Source organism: Ixodes scapularis, unplaced genomic scaffold (genome assembly GCF_016920785.2).
Source record: "Ixodes scapularis isolate PalLabHiFi unplaced genomic scaffold, ASM1692078v2 PGA_scaffold1__304_contigs__length_218370807, whole genome shotgun sequence".
Classification (NCBI taxonomy): domain Eukaryota; kingdom Metazoa; phylum Arthropoda; class Arachnida; order Ixodida; family Ixodidae; genus Ixodes; species Ixodes scapularis.
In genome coordinates, this window is record NW_024609846.1 from 183,559,881 (window position 1) to 183,577,571 (window position 17,691).

Consider the following 17,691-nt stretch of genomic DNA (forward strand, 5'->3'; position numbering starts at 1 on the left):
GATCGAATGACGTTTTAGCGAACGCCCACGTTTCATCGAACGACACTTTAGCGAGTAGTCGGACGCCGCGAAGCGGCGTTTTCGGGTGGGCCAAGTAAGTTCATATTTTTGTAATGAGTTGCCGCAGACTGTCGCCGCGAAGCGGCGTAAAGCGCAGCGCGACGGATGGGTTAACGCGCGCCCCCGTTATTCGCTAAAACGACCATTCGCTCAAATGTCGCCGTTCGCTAAAATGTCATTCGCTCTTGTGATATGGACCCAGCTGACGCGATTTGGACCTCGTACACGACTGAACTAGTCCTTCTCCCAGCTGTTGACCCCTTTCGCGCAGCAGGAAATCTGACCGGTTAGAAAACAAATAGGGATACTCCAACGGGACTGTTTGCGAGACAGCCGCCTCTGTCACTAGCTCTCCGAACGGGCCAGTTATCCTTACTCTCGCCATAGGCAGACAGACACTGTGCTTCTCGAGCAGCTGCTTGATCCAAACTACCTTTCCAGTAAAGTCGGATGTAGTTACATACGACGGATGAACAACGTCCATCGTCGCTGCACTGTCCCGAAGCACCCTGCACGGCTTTCCGTTTACCTGGAGCTCGTGAAGATAGGGGCGAAGAAGCTCCAGGTCCCTGTCACTACCGCTCACGTACGAGAAGACAACCCGCGGTTTGTTACACCTGGCCGCTGTGTGTCCCGGCTCCTGACAGTTGTAGCACAGGAACGGCTTCCTTGACTCGAACTGCCCTTTTTGGCTTTTCCGTGCCTCGTCTCCGTTCGAGGGATCTCCGCTCGAGGGATCGCTGCTCTTTTCTGGGACCTTTTGTCCTGTTTCTGGCTTCTCGGGCCTTTTTTCTCGCGAGCCGTTTCCCTGTTGGAAGGGCTTGCGCTGATCGGTCCGGCCGGGTTCGCTGTCCTCTCCACTCAGCTTTCTACGCGTTGCGTACTCTTCGGCTAGCTCAGCGGTCCTTTCGACAGAGTCGACTCCTACCCTATCCTGCACCCAGAGCTTGACTGACTGCGGAATGCTACGAAAGAACTGTTCGAGGCACACACACTCGACTACCTTGTCTCGGCTTTCGTACACTTCCTCGCTCTTCAACCATTCTATCAAATTGGTTTTAAGCCCGTACGCGAATTCCGAATAGCCCTCGCTGCTCTTTCTGGATGCGTTTCTAAACCTTTGACGGAACGCCTCGGCAGAAAGGCGATACCGCTTCAAAAGGCTCGACTTCACTTTGTCGTAGTAGTCCGCGTCTCTAGTACTAAGGCGCGCGACAACCTCTGCAGCCTCACAGGGCAACAAAGTCAAAAGCCGTTGCGGCCACGTTTCTGGGGCGAAGCTCAACTTCTCACATGTCCTCTCAAAGTCCACTAAGAATAGGCCCACGTCTTCCCCAGCTTTAAACGGCTGCAGGAGCTTCTTCATTTGATACGACTCGGCCTCACTTGCTCGTACAGGAGCCCCAACTCTACTGTTCTGCGAGTTTAATCGCTGTTGTTCAATTTCGAGCTCTAGCCTTTTTAGCGCTCGTTCCTCTCTTGCTGCAGCCTGCTCCTGTTCTCGTTCCTCTTTCGCTGCAGCCTGCGCTCGTTCCTCTCTTGCTGCAGCCTGCGCTCGTTCCTCTCTTGCTGCAGCCTGCGCTCGTTCCTCTCTCGCTGCAGCCTCACTTTTAGCGTTCTGAAGTAATTCCCACGCAATTTTAATTTCCTCTGCTTCCGCGCTCTCAGAAATTGCTTTACTGATCTCAGATTTCTTCATCTTTTGCTCCACCTCCACACCCAATTCTTCACATAAACAGAGTAAATCTGTTCTCAGTGACCTCATTAGATCCATGATCGCTGCTTTTTAGCTTTGGCTTTGTTCTAAAACTTGTCGCGAGGTTGTACAAAAACCTAGCGCACGAGTCAAACACTAAGGATTCCCAGCAGTTCAAAATTAATTACCCATAATCTGAAGCCTGGCTAATCTCAAAGTCAAGTCCAAACGCTCACCCACAGATGTAGCACGATGTCGCATGGTCCGATCCCAACTGCTGCCAACCAGTTGTTGGAGGCGGGGTTTGAGCCGCACGCCCGGAAGCTTCCTGGCTCGAGACGACGTCCATTCCCCGAAGTGAAGAACCCAGGGGTCCAGTGGAAGTGGGAGACTTGGTAACGTAACGAACGGTTTAATTACATGGTAGCGATACAGTCGACAAATCCGAGAGAAAGAACAACGGAGCAGCCTCGCGCTCCGCCTTATATAGGGTCCGTTTCTCCCTCACTCCCAGCCAGGGCAGCCAGTGCGATGCAGCAACCCGCCGTCAAGTGCGATGCAGCAAAGTCCGCCGTCCAGTGCGACGTAGCCAAAGTTCTCCGCAGTTAGGCCATGCCTCTCTCCCTTTCCCGAGCGCACCAACCACCACGCACACACACACGTCCCGCTAACGTCACGGGCGCGTTGAGACTTGTTGCCGCAGGCCCCGTCACGCAGGCGACGGTCCCGGACTCGTCGGGACTCGTTTCGCGCAGGCCCCGACAAACGGGAGACGGTCCCGGACTCGTCTTGACTCGTTTCCGCAGCGTTGAAACTGGGAAGAAGGTCGCCGAAGGTTCCATTCTTAACAAACTGTATTTAAGAATGCACTCATACTCTGGCCCTCGGGAAGTTTTTAAGAGTTTTAACTATGCCTTTTTCTTTATCATCCCCAACTTTCTTGGACATCAACACGTTGCGCCTTTGCAGTAAAATGATAATTTCAACTGGACAACAACAAACATCACAATGTCCCCCGGGAATAATTTAGATGATACTCATAATTTATCAATAATCGGTAATTATACTTTTGGATGCCTTTAGTTTTATTCCACAGCTGCACAAAGTTTCTTGCGTTGATAATTATAGGCCATATTCACAAAATTATCAACTTCTGCATTTCTTGACAAAAGATCGTAATGTTCCCGAGGACTGTACTTGCCTGCGTATCCCAGCACGCAAATCAAATAGAATTTTGATATTTTCTTGAAAATCTTTTATTCCATGAAATGTCACAGAAAGTTGGCAATGTTATTCATTTGTTGAGAACAAAAAAAAAACGGCTTGGGGATTTTGATTTTTTACCTGCGTCTCCAAATACTGTGTCACCAAATATAAAAAAGTCGTGTGATTGTAATTTTATATTCAAACATAAGCGAATGGTTCATGTAAATGTGTTTGAAATTTACAATCCAAACACTTTCAGCCTTTCCAATCTGGTGAAGAAGGAAGACCAGCGAAGCTGTATTGTGGTGGGAGTGAAGTAATGACCGGCCGCAAGTCGGCAAGACAGAGTGGAAATTCTGGAAAGGTTGCCGCCATCGATGAGCGACGGCGGCAACCAGACAAACGGCAAGCCGGTTGTCTGGTTGCCGCTGTCATTCATAGATGGCGGTAGCTGTCCGGAGTGTTGTGTCGACATTTATTTGCTGGCATAAACGATCCTGGGGAGACTAGCTCTTAATAGCTCTTCTGTAAAAAGTGGTTTTTTTAATAAGTTTTTTTTTGTAATTTTAACGTGAAACGTTTTTCGACTAAGTGTTCCGCATTTCGTGAAGCCCAAAAGTGAAGCCTTCCGGATAAAACCGTGGCCGCGAGGCTCGACACTGATTGGTTGACAGGTGAAGGAGAATGCGTGATGTATTGGACGCTGATTGGTTAGCAGGTAGGTCATGTGACCACAGCAGTAGGAGATGAGAGGTTCGACTACCTTTGCGTACTGAGGCAGAGGAGCCCGAGAACATGGAAGGCTAAGGAAGATCGACGGGTTTATCAGCCGGCCCTACTAGTGGTAGCATCGCTTCATTCTAGAAACTATCAAGTCACATGGTGCGCATTATACTATGTGAGGAAGAGCGCCGTGAACGTCGGTGGTTGGCGTCTTCAAACTTAGAGTATCGCAAAACATTTGTGAGGCTAGAGAGTTTGACTTATACAGCCCAATTCCCTGAACATTTGCCATAATTATTTTTCGGTTTTTAAGGCCCTCTTGATCCGTAAAAACATCATGAATAGAAAATGTATCTGCCAGATCTAATTTTCTTCTATTCATATTAAAACCGCAAAGACGTTGATTCCTATGTATCAAGGAGAAACATTGTGTCTGCATTAAACCGTCTTTAAAAATCATGTCATTTTATACTAGGATGGTCTGCGTTGGACACTAGGACACACTAAGTTGGCCTGATGTACATACACACTGTTGTAGAGTGCACTTCAAAACACACTAAGCTGGTCTGAATGGCACATCAGGATCCGTCATCTGATGTGGTCTGCACACTACAACACAGTAAGTCGCTTTGATGTGCACGTCAGGACACACTAGCCTGGTGGTGTGTGCACACCAAAACACACTAAGTGTTCTGATGTGCACACTGAAACACACTAAACCACTCTGATGTGCACACAAAATACTAAGTCACTCTGATGTGTACACCAAAACACACTAGCCACACTGATGGGAATATGATATATTAGGGAAGTTTGCACCAGGAAACACCAGAACACATCAAACCGGTCTGGTGGATGTTTTGACTGGAACACTTTATTCTTACGATTTTGCTTCAGCGGTGCCGTAGACGAGCCATATGCGTCAATATACCGGTGCGTCATAGAAATGAGTTAACGCTTTCTTTTTATTTGCTTTTCGGACGTACTTTATGAACATTAGAAGCAAAAATATGACATTTATGTCATGGGCACGTTTCTAATTAGGGACACCTCATCAAATGTAAACACAACCAACCGACATATATACGGGAATAGAACTTCCACGAAGGCCTTGTGGGAAGAGCTCGTTTAGCTTTAAACTGAAAAAAATAACAACACCAACTAACTAGATGAACCTATGAAGCACGTAATCATCGGAGATAATTTTTCGGAGCGTCCTCTTTTAACCGTCCGACATCTCAACACAACAAATTCACCGATTGCCGTGGGGCTTATATAATCTACCAGTTTCAACACCTCCATAGTTGCATAGAACCACGCCGCCGAGGACGGCTTTGCAAAGATGGAATTAGGCCTATATTTTTTGGGGACGCTACGCTGCTGGATGGTTGGTGTCTGTCCGTGTCCGTCCTGGTCACGCAATCTAATCTGAAAACTTTGCGAGTTCAGAGAAGCCACGCGCGCATTTTTATTCTCACATTCGAGGAACACGCGGCTCGCAAACTCTAACCAGTTAATTGAATTGCCATCAGGGTGAGAGAAAATCGGCCTACGCGGTCGGCGTCGTCATTTGCATTTCGAATCTCGTTTGTTCCGCGGATGTCCCGTCAACGCTCTCCTCTCGGGAATTGGACCAGCCTAGAGTGTCTCGATTCTAGAGTGCTAAACAACAGGGCGATCAAGGTCACGTGTTCTATGAACCGCGTTTGCATACGAGCTGCAAGGGGGTGCCAAACGCGGTGACTGTCTGCAAGCGTTTTCGCCTTTCTACATCGCGACGCGAGAATGTGGCGCATGGACAATTGCGACCAATCGCGCAGGAGGCGTCCGGCATTAAAATACAACCGGTCTGCATGTTTTCAGTTGCTCCTTCTCTTAAGTCTAGGCTCTTTAAGGTAGCCTTTTTGTGGGGAGTGCTTGAGACGGAACAAGCCTTCGCGAGCGAAATGAGAGCTCCTCCTAAAACAATTATGCATCTGTTTTGTTTTCTTTTGTTTGTTTTTCTTTATTTTTATATATAACATTGACGGTGTTGATTGTAAAGAATTTTTATGTTGCCCATTTGCTTGTGACGGTGCTCAAAATGTATACGTGTCCGTTCTAATAGACACTGCAGTTTGAACCGCGTGTGCAAGTGAGTTGAACAAGAATAGCTGATTTAAAAGCGACAGAACACACACACACACATATGCGCACTATCACGCAGACATACACACACACGCACACGCAGCACGCACGCGCGATCACACATGGGCACTCACACTCACACAAGCGTCTACACCCTCACACATGCGCACACACGCGCACACAAGCAACGGGGACTCACACACTCACACACGTCTCACACACACAAAAACACGCTCAGACGCGCGCACACATGTAAACATACACGCACATACACACACGCACAGCCACGCACACGCTCACACACACGCATGCTCACAGACGCGCACACACCCACACACGAACACACTTACACGCTCGCAAATACAGGTTCACACGTACAAACTCAGGCATTCGTACACGCAACAAAAGCTTTCCTACCCAGCGCTCATTAGGGACTTTTACCAAACCGTTACCGTGTTCCATGTACCGCACTACGGAGCTATTAGCGAGTTTTAGTAGACCGTCTTTCCCACTCCGCTAAGCCCCTCCGCTACCCGGAACTCTACAGCCAAGGCCATCGGCGCGCAGGCGCAGCGGCGGTTTCTTCGTAGCGGAGGGCTAGCGGAGCGGGAAACAGTCTACTAAAACTCCCTATTGAAGCATGCTTTTAAGCGCGCACCCAGGTTACACCGTGACCGCCGGACGCGTGCTTGAAAGGGTTCGGAAACGAAATTTTAGGGCTCATTTTATAGCTTAGGTATATACCACGTCACATCCCTACCTGAGCAACGTCAGTCTCTCGTTCGTAAACGCAAGTAACGTAATTTTAAAACTAATTAAACGATTTCACACGTGCACGCGTAAATTGGGGCGCCGAAGCTTTGTTGGGGGATCGTGACGTGTTGCTTCTCCCACAGTGGCGCCACCCTCGGCAGTACACCGTACTCATAGAGATACCTTAACCATGAAAGCAATAACTCAAATGCGCTGCTTCGCGCTCCGCGCGATTGTTTAGGTACCGCCGAGTGGTTCCTGTGTTTATTCAGCACATTTGCGTTCAGGGTGCCAGGCTGTTACGGGGAAGAGGGCTGGGGCAAAAGTGGTGCTGAACTGCGAGAGGCGTACGTAGGTGTTTCCAAAAGAGGGGGGGGGGGGGGGGGGGGGACACAGCGTATCATACGCTTGAGAGCCCCCCCCCCCCCCCCAAACTCCCCCTCCCCCCCTTCCCCCCCTTCCCATGAATCCGCCACTGTGCGAGACTCCGAGCCACGCCCGGGTTTCTGAACGGTGAGAAATTCCGCAGCGTGTGGATCCGTCTGGCGCGTCCGTCGTCTCTCGGCCGCCAGTGAGAACCGATCGCCTGTGCGGTGACCATTTTTGCGCTGAGCACAATGACTGTCCTCAAGTGTCTTTCTACCAAGTATAGTCGGTGGCTATCAGGGGTTGTGGCGAATATTTTTTTTGCAAAAATAGAAAAGCAGAAGAACTCTCCGAAGCGCACTAAAACGAACCAAACAGGTAATTAGGCTCGCTGTTTATAACACATTCAATAGCGCGTACCTCGAAGCTGGTCAATCATTATTATATACAAGGAATTTCCTGGCGACCCCGACCCCCTTCAGATTTTGTCGGGCGCACGGTCGGGCTGTGGGATGGTTTGTACGATTCTAGCTCGAATCGCCTGTCCGTCACCATGTGCGAGAGTGACTACTCGTCCTCGCTGACATCTGCCGACTCCCCATGGTAGTTGATATCCTCGACCTCTGGAGTTCGTAGATCATGACGGAACGCACCGCGCACTACAAGGGCCGATATGAATAAGTCATGACGGTCTCTCACGCAGTCGTCCGCCACTCTGAAAAGCGAGATTGCAACACGCAAAAGCCACCGCGTGGCGGCGCTCAATAATCACGCCAGCCTTTGGCTGTGCTGAGGAGCCTTTCATCACGATTGCGAAAGAGTTCCCATGACGCATCGCACACCTCGATGGCCGTTTTCGAATCGCTCGCTAGAATCGGATGTTTGGAGCGAAACGTATAGCCATCCGCTCAAAATATAAACGTGCGATTGTCATTTAGGGATATTATAGGTCATACTTCACCCATTTCAGAAAGGTTTTTGTATATTTACATTATTGTTTTGTAGCCCTTCAAAAGCATGATTCAAAAGTAATGCGCGGAACTCGGTAACGATTTGCTAAAAGTCCCCAATATCACGGTTGCGTGGGTGAAATCGTAAATTTGGTAGTGGTACACTGAGAGCACCTACGCTCCGTTATTTATCACATGGAGCTTTTATGTCTACGTGACATGAAGGATTTAAAGGTACCTTTAACACAAGTCGCCTAAGTATAGAAGGCGGTTTGAATCGTGTCAAACAACGCGTAAAGGACATTTTTGCTAAGAAGCCGTTAAATTAAATGGAGCTCGGAAAAATCTGTTTCCAGCTACATACAGGATGTTTGAACGAGGGCTGAGAATGCTTGCACTTGAAAGAAAGGAATGTTTCCTTCGGTATAACGTTATCGACAATGATGGACGTCAAGTAATCATTGTGAAGTGATTGAGGGTATTCATCGGATGCCATATTTGAGTGCAGTGTTCGCAGGACATGCTCAGAACGGGCTTGAATTTATAGGTTCCCAAAAACGGCAATCTTATAGGGGTAAAGAAATTAATTTTTCTGGCTAATGTTTTTGCTTCTACATGACGTACGTAGCAGTATAACCTTAGAAACATCTGTATTGTGTTGAAAAAAGCAAGAACATATATTTTAAATTGAATTAAACGATAACCAAAAGCCACCTGGTGGATGTCTGTGAAGCTTCAAGGGAATGCCGTGACGGCATCGGCCTACCAATGGTAGTACCACTATAAGGGAAGTATACTCACCAGTACAGATTACATACGCCAAACAGCAATACCCAAGGTTTGGTGAAGAAGGTCAAAGCACAGTCGGCCACCTTGGATTCACTTCGCCAGCCAATCGCTTCCACTCAGTTTTTCACGTCACTGACGTTAGGGGTTGATGAACTATTTTTTCTTAACATGTCGCGCGCTGCTTGTAACCTCGTTTTATCCGATGAACGCCAACCTCTTAATGTGACCCGAGTTTCTGTCGCAGAGCTGTGCCGGTATCCGTTTTTGTACGCGGTAGTTTCCGTGCTACGATGTGACAGTTGAGCGATTGTCTCGCTCTTCCACTTAGTCGCAGTCCACGTGCTAGGCGCCCCCGTTTGGACGATCGCGTGAGCCTCGGTCGACGAGACCGACGAAGTGGTGCCTATGGCTTCTCTTCATTCGTTTAGTGTTCGACATTGCGACAAGTCGCGTTGCGAATTGGTGGCGATAAGAGCATATTTTTTTTTTCGGGGTGGTTTTTGTTGCGAGACGAATTGAGAATAGTACAGTCGTGCTCTCTGCGCTCTGTGAAAACGCTTGGACAATCGCGCAAGCGTCGCCCGTCGAGACCAACGCGAGCTTCCTCTACGCCGTTGTCTTCCCTTCGTTCGTTTACTGGTTCACTCCTGTGACAAGGGATGTCCCGAAATCGTCGTGACGTACGCGTTTCTTCGCGATGGCGTGACAATGCTGCGGTCACACAACTATCGATGCAATACGCCCCCCCCTTCCCCCCCCCCCAACTCCCTCTCAGCCTCGCATGTTTCCAAGCACATGACAATACGCGCACACAAATTGACACGCATGGTAACCCACGCATGTACATTCACCTGCCTACCCACCAACACGCACGCAGGAAGGCACACAGGCACGCAGACACTTGAGGATGGTTCACACAGCTGCGTTCGACTGCGACGAACTACATTGTAACCAATTTCCGAAACGGAATATATGCAGTGAGTTTAAAACGGGTTTCTAAGACTGTCCGGTGGAGAGCAGTCGCAAGTGTGCCCGGCTTTCGACTTGGGCGTTCACACGCATCATGGACAGGCACGCCGCCGAACGACAGACGCGCGAGAATGAAAGCTCTAAAACAGACATACGCGCACACGCACACACACGCAAATAAGCACACGCATATACACTGGCTATCGCAGGAACGCACGCGAAGACACATCCGCGCACAGCTGCAAAAACACAGACATACATTTTTACAGACAGCAATGCACGTATATCAACACATCTGCTCGGACAGAACGCAAGACATGTACTCAAAGACAAAACAGCAAAAAAAAAGCAACATTTTGAGTCAGTCTGGAAGAGGTTACATTCGCTGGATCAGCCAAAAGCACGCACTTGGGAAATTGGTTTCACCTAAAGAATAAAGTTTTCTTTTTCTTTCTTATATATGCGCATACATTTTCCAGAATTTAAGATCATTAACTGAATAAAGCTGGAAGGATCGCGAAGTTTTTGTTGTTTTCTCGGCAGACAAGGCAAAAACGCTGACCAAATCTCCGCTATTTTGTCAGGTTGCAGCGCCTTTTTTAAAATTTTTCTTAGGGAAAAAATGATCACATTCTATATGCCAAAAAAAAAAAAAACTCTCGCTCGATTAAGATAGCAGCTATATATGTGAATGTTTCTACCCGCTGAAAGTACAAGCCAAAGGCCACCATGAAGAGCAATCCGGATTAATCTGACCCAACTTTGAACGACTGTTCCTTAAAGGAGCGATGCAACAATTTTTGTACTTTGCGCAAATACCGCCTAAAACGGATCCCTAACGTTAATGACCTATGAAACACTCGTTTGTTTTTCACCCCACGCAATAGAAGTCCCAGAAAAAAATTAAAGAAAAACGAGCAGCGTTCACCCTCTCAACTCGCAGCCAGAACAAGGGGCCACGTGATCCGGAGCCGATTATATGCCGCCAGTGTTGATCATAGCCACGCGCTGGGGTGTGCAAAGCACAGGACACGCGCTGAGTTCCAGACATTGTTATGGCTCGGCTGTTGTCGTCGTTGCCCCGTTGGAAATCTTTTAGTATATTTTAAGAACAGCGAGAGTGTTATGGTTAGTGAACGTGTGTGTGTTTCTGTCAGATTTATTACTTAAATGTTCACAGTAGGAAGCAACGGCGCAAAAGAGCTCGGACACAACAAGGAGGCCCAGAAAGAGAAAAAAACAAAGGGCGCTGTTACCGTCTACTTTCTATAATGAATCATCAATTCCTACTATGAATCCAAAGTTCGCCGAAGCCGCAATCTTAGTAAGTAGTCGATAATTTTTAAAGCGTTTCTAAGATTACAAATAGCCTTTGTTTCTATTTTCAGTACTACCCAAATGTTACGGCTACAACTGTGACCGCAATTCGATAATTTTTTGTAACGTTGTACACATAAAACAATTGTTAATACGGGTCGGCGTTTGCAAACATTGAACGTGGGTAGAGCCCTGCATATCTGCGGATTACCCGCGGAGCTACGGATGCGAATCAGGCGCATATATCCGCGGGTCCGAATCTAGATTTTTGCTGAAGCGACCAACAAACGTGTGCGACCTCAGATTTTAGAGGGAATAAATCAGTGATACCATGAAGTGTGGCATTTAATCTCTCGCGGGAGTTAGTTATTGCCTTAGAGAGAAAACGAGGCAGTCTGGGAGAAAATTATTCTTTACGCCAAGAAAGGCCTGATTCTAGCCAAAATTGCTCTAGAAATTTTATCTCGCTAAAAATGCTGTCCATAGAAAAGGTAAAAAAAAAATCCAGACATAAATGTGCATGCGAACGTTGTTTCTTGTTTTTCAAGGAAAGGGCAAACAAGGTCTTTGGCAAACAAAATCGAAAACGCACAAGCCACAAGAAAGTAGAAGTAACCTAATCAACGAGCAAAACATGGTGTTTGTGTGCGTGTTTTTTTTTTCTCGGCAGATGGCTACACTTACGGACACGCTTCTGTCATAGAGTAATATAGTAAACGTAAAGAGGAGGTATGCTTGGGAGAAGAGCGTGTTGGTTTAAGTCATGGATGAAGAAAGAATAATAATTGTTTTATTCTTTCTTCATCCATGAGTAAAGAGAGGACACAGAAGCCGATTCGCGGCCCAGATAGTGCGTTTAATGCCCTCCACTATGTGGCGCTTTTCTGTAATTTGGTTAAAATTAGTTAGAGCTCTTTCCGTGAGAAGTATTCATTTTTGAAATTGTTATACCTTTGAATAATTTAAACTACTTAAAACGACTAAATAGCTTTAATTTAATACGTCACAAAAATCACGTGAGGAATGGCGCCCGCCACGACCTGCTGGCCGCCTGCTTGCCTGCACGCCGTCGCCTCAGCATCACTCTGCATGGCCTCTGCTCGTCCGTGCGTCGTTCGCCCGTGCCGTGCGTGCCGTCCGTTTGTGTTTTCTGCTGCAGCGTATTCGGTCGGCTTTGCATCAAACAAGGTGACGCATGACTGCCTGCGTTCTTGCATGCTCAGCGTGAGTTTGTGGGGCGAGCGGCTTGAGCTTCTCGCGCTGTTGTTTCCGTTGGGCTGTCGGGCTGCAATTGTGTGTACGCCTTGATTTTCGATGAGATTTGTTTGAAAAGGGACTTGACTTATGACTTTGCGAACGTCATTGCCCATGGATTTACAAATCACGGTGTTGAACGGTGTTTCATATAGATCCTTGGTTGTTGTGTTGTGCTCTCTGGAAATCCAGGAGGTGGGTTCAGCCCTTTGCATACACTGTTGTGCACACTTCAATACCGTTTTTTGTTATCCGCAGTCTCCTCATTTTCCTCATTGCAAGAGCTTAAGACTGGCTTCACAGTAAAGGCTTTGGTCTGTGATCAGGGGGCTTCAAACGTAAGCTTTGCCAACCAACTTGGTGTGACTGTGGTTAAGCCGCGTTTTTTGAAGTTGTTAACGAACATGTTTACTTTATCTTTGATGTTCCGCACCTTATCGAAACAACCAGAAACAATCTCCAAGCACACAAATTTCCCATTGGAAATGAGGTCATTAAGTGGTCCCATATTTTTAAACTTTATCTTTCTACCCATGAGATGAGGTTGCGATTGGTTCCGAAACTTACTGAGAGACGCATTTTTCAAAACCCTTTCAATAACATGAAAGTAAAACGTGCCGCACAAGTAATGAGTGCCTCAGTCTGTCTTGGAATCCCATTTATTATTTATGCCCAGCTTCCTGAGGCAGCGATGGCTACAGCCTATTTCTGCGATAGAATGGACAGCTTTCTAAATGGCTCACAATTCAAGAAGACAGGGCAGAAGTTGCGTCATGCCATTTTGAAAGGAGAATCTGAGGTATTTGACTTCCTTCACCTGTAACTCAGATCAATTTCAGTATGGAAGCTCGAAAGTAGGGTGCCGACAAAAACCTTCATGGGGTGGCGCGTTACTATAAAGAGTGTCCTCATGCTCCGGGAGGAGCTTTCAAATAACCATGACTAAGTTCTTACTTACAGGACGCCTGCAGCAAGACCGACTTGAGAACATTTTTGGAGCTATAAGAGAATTGCGGGGCTGCAATACAAACCCAAGGGTGTATCAGTTCACCTCAGGACTGAAACAGATGGGGATAAAGGGACTGTTCGAACTGTCGAACAATGGAAACGTAGAGGATGACAAGGAGTTGCCAATATTTTTGCATCATGAAAGTTCAATTGCAGACAATGTGGAATGTCTTCCAATCGATAACTTCCCACCACTCGAAAATATTTTTGAGCTGACATCAGACATCAGGTTCAATATATTTGATGACTCGTCCACTGTTTACGTTAGAAGCTATTTGATCAAGCATTTCCTTGAACTGACAACCCACAGCTGTGGCTTTTCTCCGCCGCTGAGGGAAGAGTCTGACAGCTTGGTCAGGCCTCAGCAGTACTTACCTTTGCTTAAATCATATCACGTGCCAGGGAAGCTCTTCGGGAATGTAATATACCACCCCAGGCTGCCTCTAATATCATTCAGAAACTAGAAAAATCGCTTTCTTGCCGTAATGGAGAGCGTGGCGCATGTTTGAGGTGTGTGTGCTGTGTTGTATTGCACACTTTCAGGTCTGGGTAGTTTCGGCATTGCTCAGAGTGCCGCAAATGATTTTTAAAAATGTTTTGCAAAATGCGCTTGTGTTGGCATGTTCGAGTTCTTAACCGGAACCTGGACAAAGCTTGGTTGTACTCTTCAGTTGCTGTAAAGAAAATAGACAAGTTTAACTGTTAATAGTGTGTTAACGGAGGTGGTTGCCAGATCAGAAAGAGAAAGTGCGTATTAATTGAGCGGTGCAGCTTGCACTCGAAAAATTTGTTTCCCTTATTTCCAGCAAATGTGTATCACGGCCCTTTTGCAGAAATTTATCCACTTTCTACAGAATTTCTATGGAAAATAGTGTATAGATGCTATAGATATTAGAAAGCAAATTTATCCACTTTTGTAATCTCTGTCTATAGTTTTTTAGCCGCTTTTTTTGAGCCATACATTCCTTCCGATCAAATGTATATCAAGGAACGTTTACGAACGTTGAATATGGGCAGATACCGAATAGAGTTTTCATTGTTTGGTACTGGCTCGCCCGCAGTGTGTTTCAGGCTGGGCCGATTCGTATATTTTATAATAGCCGGAATTTGGGATTTCGTACTCTTTGCTGTGTTCTTTTGCACTCTTACTATACTCTTATGACTGGTAATAATATTTCTGGACTTACCTCCCGAGCCCGAGTTGGCGTGAAAGCGAATGGACCATTCAACATGTTCCCTGTGGAAAAAAAATGTGTAACTTGGTTCCGCTAAAAATCTATTACGAAGTGTACGATATAACGAATTCCTTCTTATTCAATAATTTCTGTGAGTATTAGTATCTGTTTGTTATAAAACATACAGAGCGTCCGAAGTAGATCATGTATATACGTATGTGTAGGATATGCCAGCTGAACGAAGGAACACGATTCAGTAAATGGTTGTTAGTCCAGCGGAGTGTGTGTGTTTGTTCCTTGTGACTCTCTCTGTACTGCATATTTATTCCTTCGTTCAGCTGGCATATCCTACAAATATAAATAACCGACCTGCTCAGCTTCAGGCAATCACATGTATATACGAATGTGGACCAATAAAATATTTTCGAATCACTTACTGTTGTTGACCCAGAGAGTGCTCCAGCAGTCAAGAGTCAATGTGGAGATTGTGTAACTTTAATGTTGTACAGTAGAAATAAACATACAAGATATACGCATCTGTTTTGTGAAGTAGAAATTTTGTTTTACACATTTTACACGGATTACATTGTAAAAATTAAAATAAAACAGCGTCAACATTAAAAGAAAAAAAAAAAAAAGAGACGGCGGCTCCGGGAGCCGAAGAGCTCCCGAGCCGCCGAAGGAAGGAACACGAGCACACTCCCGAGTACGAGGAGTGTGCTCGTGTACCGGGAGTCTTGAAGCCTAGAGATTTGTGTTTGAAAACTGCGCTCGAGCCTATGGGGGCAAGATTTCTGTAGTGCCGCCACAAGAGCTGTCGTAGCCAATCCTCGTTTAACAGTTTTTGAATGTTCGGAATCACTCGGAAGAAAACCCTTACAGGATCTAGCTTGATACATCCAGCATACGTGTGTGCTTGTGAACTTTAAGGGGATATCAAGAAATTGAATACACCGATTTACAGGAAGTTCATGGGTGAAGGAAAGTCCAGGGCAGCTTTGGTCAAGGCTGCGCATGGATACTTCTAAACACCCATCAGTCCGCTCGTCTGCTACAGAGTTGCACAGTAAAAGAAAGTCATCTACGTATCGAAAGATGGCCTCGATGCGATGATCTTTCAGATTCTCTTGGATGGTCTTCCCGCATGCTGCAAGATATATATCGCAGAAACATGGGGCAACTCGGGAACCTATGGAAACACCAGATTTTTGTACATATTTCTGGCCCTGGTGAGAAACAACAGTTGCCGTAAGGTAGATACCTAGGAGCTCCAGGAAGCTGTCGAGGTTCATCAAAGCTGCGTTTTGGAGGCGTTGGACGCCTTGCTCTTCGATTGTTGTACGAGGAACCGGTAGAAGAGTGGCATGGGGAAGGGAATAATACATGTCTTTTATATCGACGGAAAAGCCTGAAACAGTGTCGCACCTCTTTTCCTGAAGTAAGCAGATTACTCGCTGAGAGTTGGGAATTCTGAATGGGGCGTTTATCTGAGCTTGGGATAGTATTGTTGCCAAAACGGTTGAGAGATGGCCTTGCCATGTGTGATTTTCAGAAACAATGGCGCGAAAGGGAACCTCGTCCTTGTGTGTTTTGGCCGAAAAATTGCAGATAGGTCACCTTGTTTCGTTCCTTTGATTTTTGTCACAAGACTTCCACATTACTCCTCGCCGAGTATTTTGAGGGTGGCCCTTTTCGCGGATATATTTTGTTTCGGTTCGACTGGAGTGAAATTCTTCGCCATCGCTTGTCGGGCTTTTTCTCCAAACGTCCCGGAATCCACAACCACAAACCCCCCTTCCTTGTCGGAGAGACATAGTCTGAGGCCCTTGTGACGTAGCTCACGTACCGTTGTTGCAAAACTAAAGTTTTGCAACATCCTATACACTCCGTGCGACGCGACTGGCGCGCCGCCGCGCGGCCGGTACCGAAGGTAGGCAGTGAGAATCCCAGAGAAAACGAAACCGAAACCACGCCGCGTACGTTGGTACGCATTGAAGTCGCAGTGGTGCGGTTGCGCTGGGTTCACAGCATGAAGTGCTTGCTGCCTGTGCTGCGTCATTAAATGCTTCAATAGTTATGCGTCGTATCTCGTGGAGACAAAGTTTCACAGTTTTTCACCTCGCCGATGTTTTGTGGAAAAGCGACAACGATGGAGCCGTGCCGTACGACACGAGAAATTTGGTCTCCCGATCATGTCTGCCACTGTGTCGGCACGGCTGACATATTCTAGCTACACTGCCGCTTTGCGCCTTGCGTTTGTTTTCGTACCAGTAACGCCTACATCTGTTAGCGCCGATGGGACGAACTGAAACGCCATCCCACACTCGCGGGTATGCAGTGCCAATCTCGTTGGAGGAATGCCCTCCAATGAAGTTTCGTCCCCATCGTACGTGTCGATGATATTTCCGGACAAGTATGGCACGCAATCTGTACTTTATGAAGAAAGATTCGAACGGTAAAAAAAGTGACAAATATAAATCTAAAGAAAACAACAATGAAACTCGGAATCACTGGAGAATCGACGTTTGAGTAAGGAAGCTTATGTGGTGTGCTTTCTTTCTTGATCAGCCTCCTTTCGGATGTGGAAACGCTGACACCAAGAGTTCTGTAGACAACATTTTTTTTTCTCGGCTTTAGAGCCACCTATTGCAAAGTGGTTCGAACTGGAATTACCCCACTGGTCCCTACCTACCTGTAAAGTGTGCACCTCCCACGATGAGTGGTATTATCTGACAGCCTTTGACGGTCAAAGCCAGTTCCCATTTAGTTACGCCGCCCAAACTAAACTTACACCTGGTTTCGCTATGCCAACTCTTTTTGTTATAATAAGTGTTGTGCCAAGTGACGGTCATGTCAAAGTACCCGTGCGCCGAAAATCAGCACCTCGCACAGCAGGTTATTACACAACAGCAGACCGCAATAGCCCTTGGCGGCCAAACCGTGTTTTGGCCGACAACTTTGTTTTCTCGGCTTTGGAACCACCTTTCGTAAAGTTGTTTCAATTGGAAGTACAGTCCACCCTAGTCCCTTCCTACCTCTAAAGTCTCCACCTCCCCCGACCAGTGGTATTCTCTTGACAGCCTTTTCATGGTCAAAACCGGTTCCATTGAGTTACGCCGCTCAAACCAAATTTTCACCTGGTTTCCCTATGCCACTTTTTTTTTTTTTTGTATAATAAGTACTGTGTCATGTTACTGTCAAGACCAAGCACCTGTGTGCCCAAATCTGCGCTTTACACAGCCCGCTATAACACAACATTTTGGGTCGAATATTGGATATCCCGTACAGCTTTATTTCT

The 17,691-nt window shown here is 46.7% G+C and overlaps 1 pseudogene; it reads right to left on the bottom strand.

Moving 5' to 3' along the window:
* Positions 1-240: 240 nt before the first annotated feature.
* On the bottom strand, positions 241-1,606 carry LOC120840805 (annotated as a pseudogene).
* Positions 1,607-17,691: the final 16,085 nt, after the last annotated feature.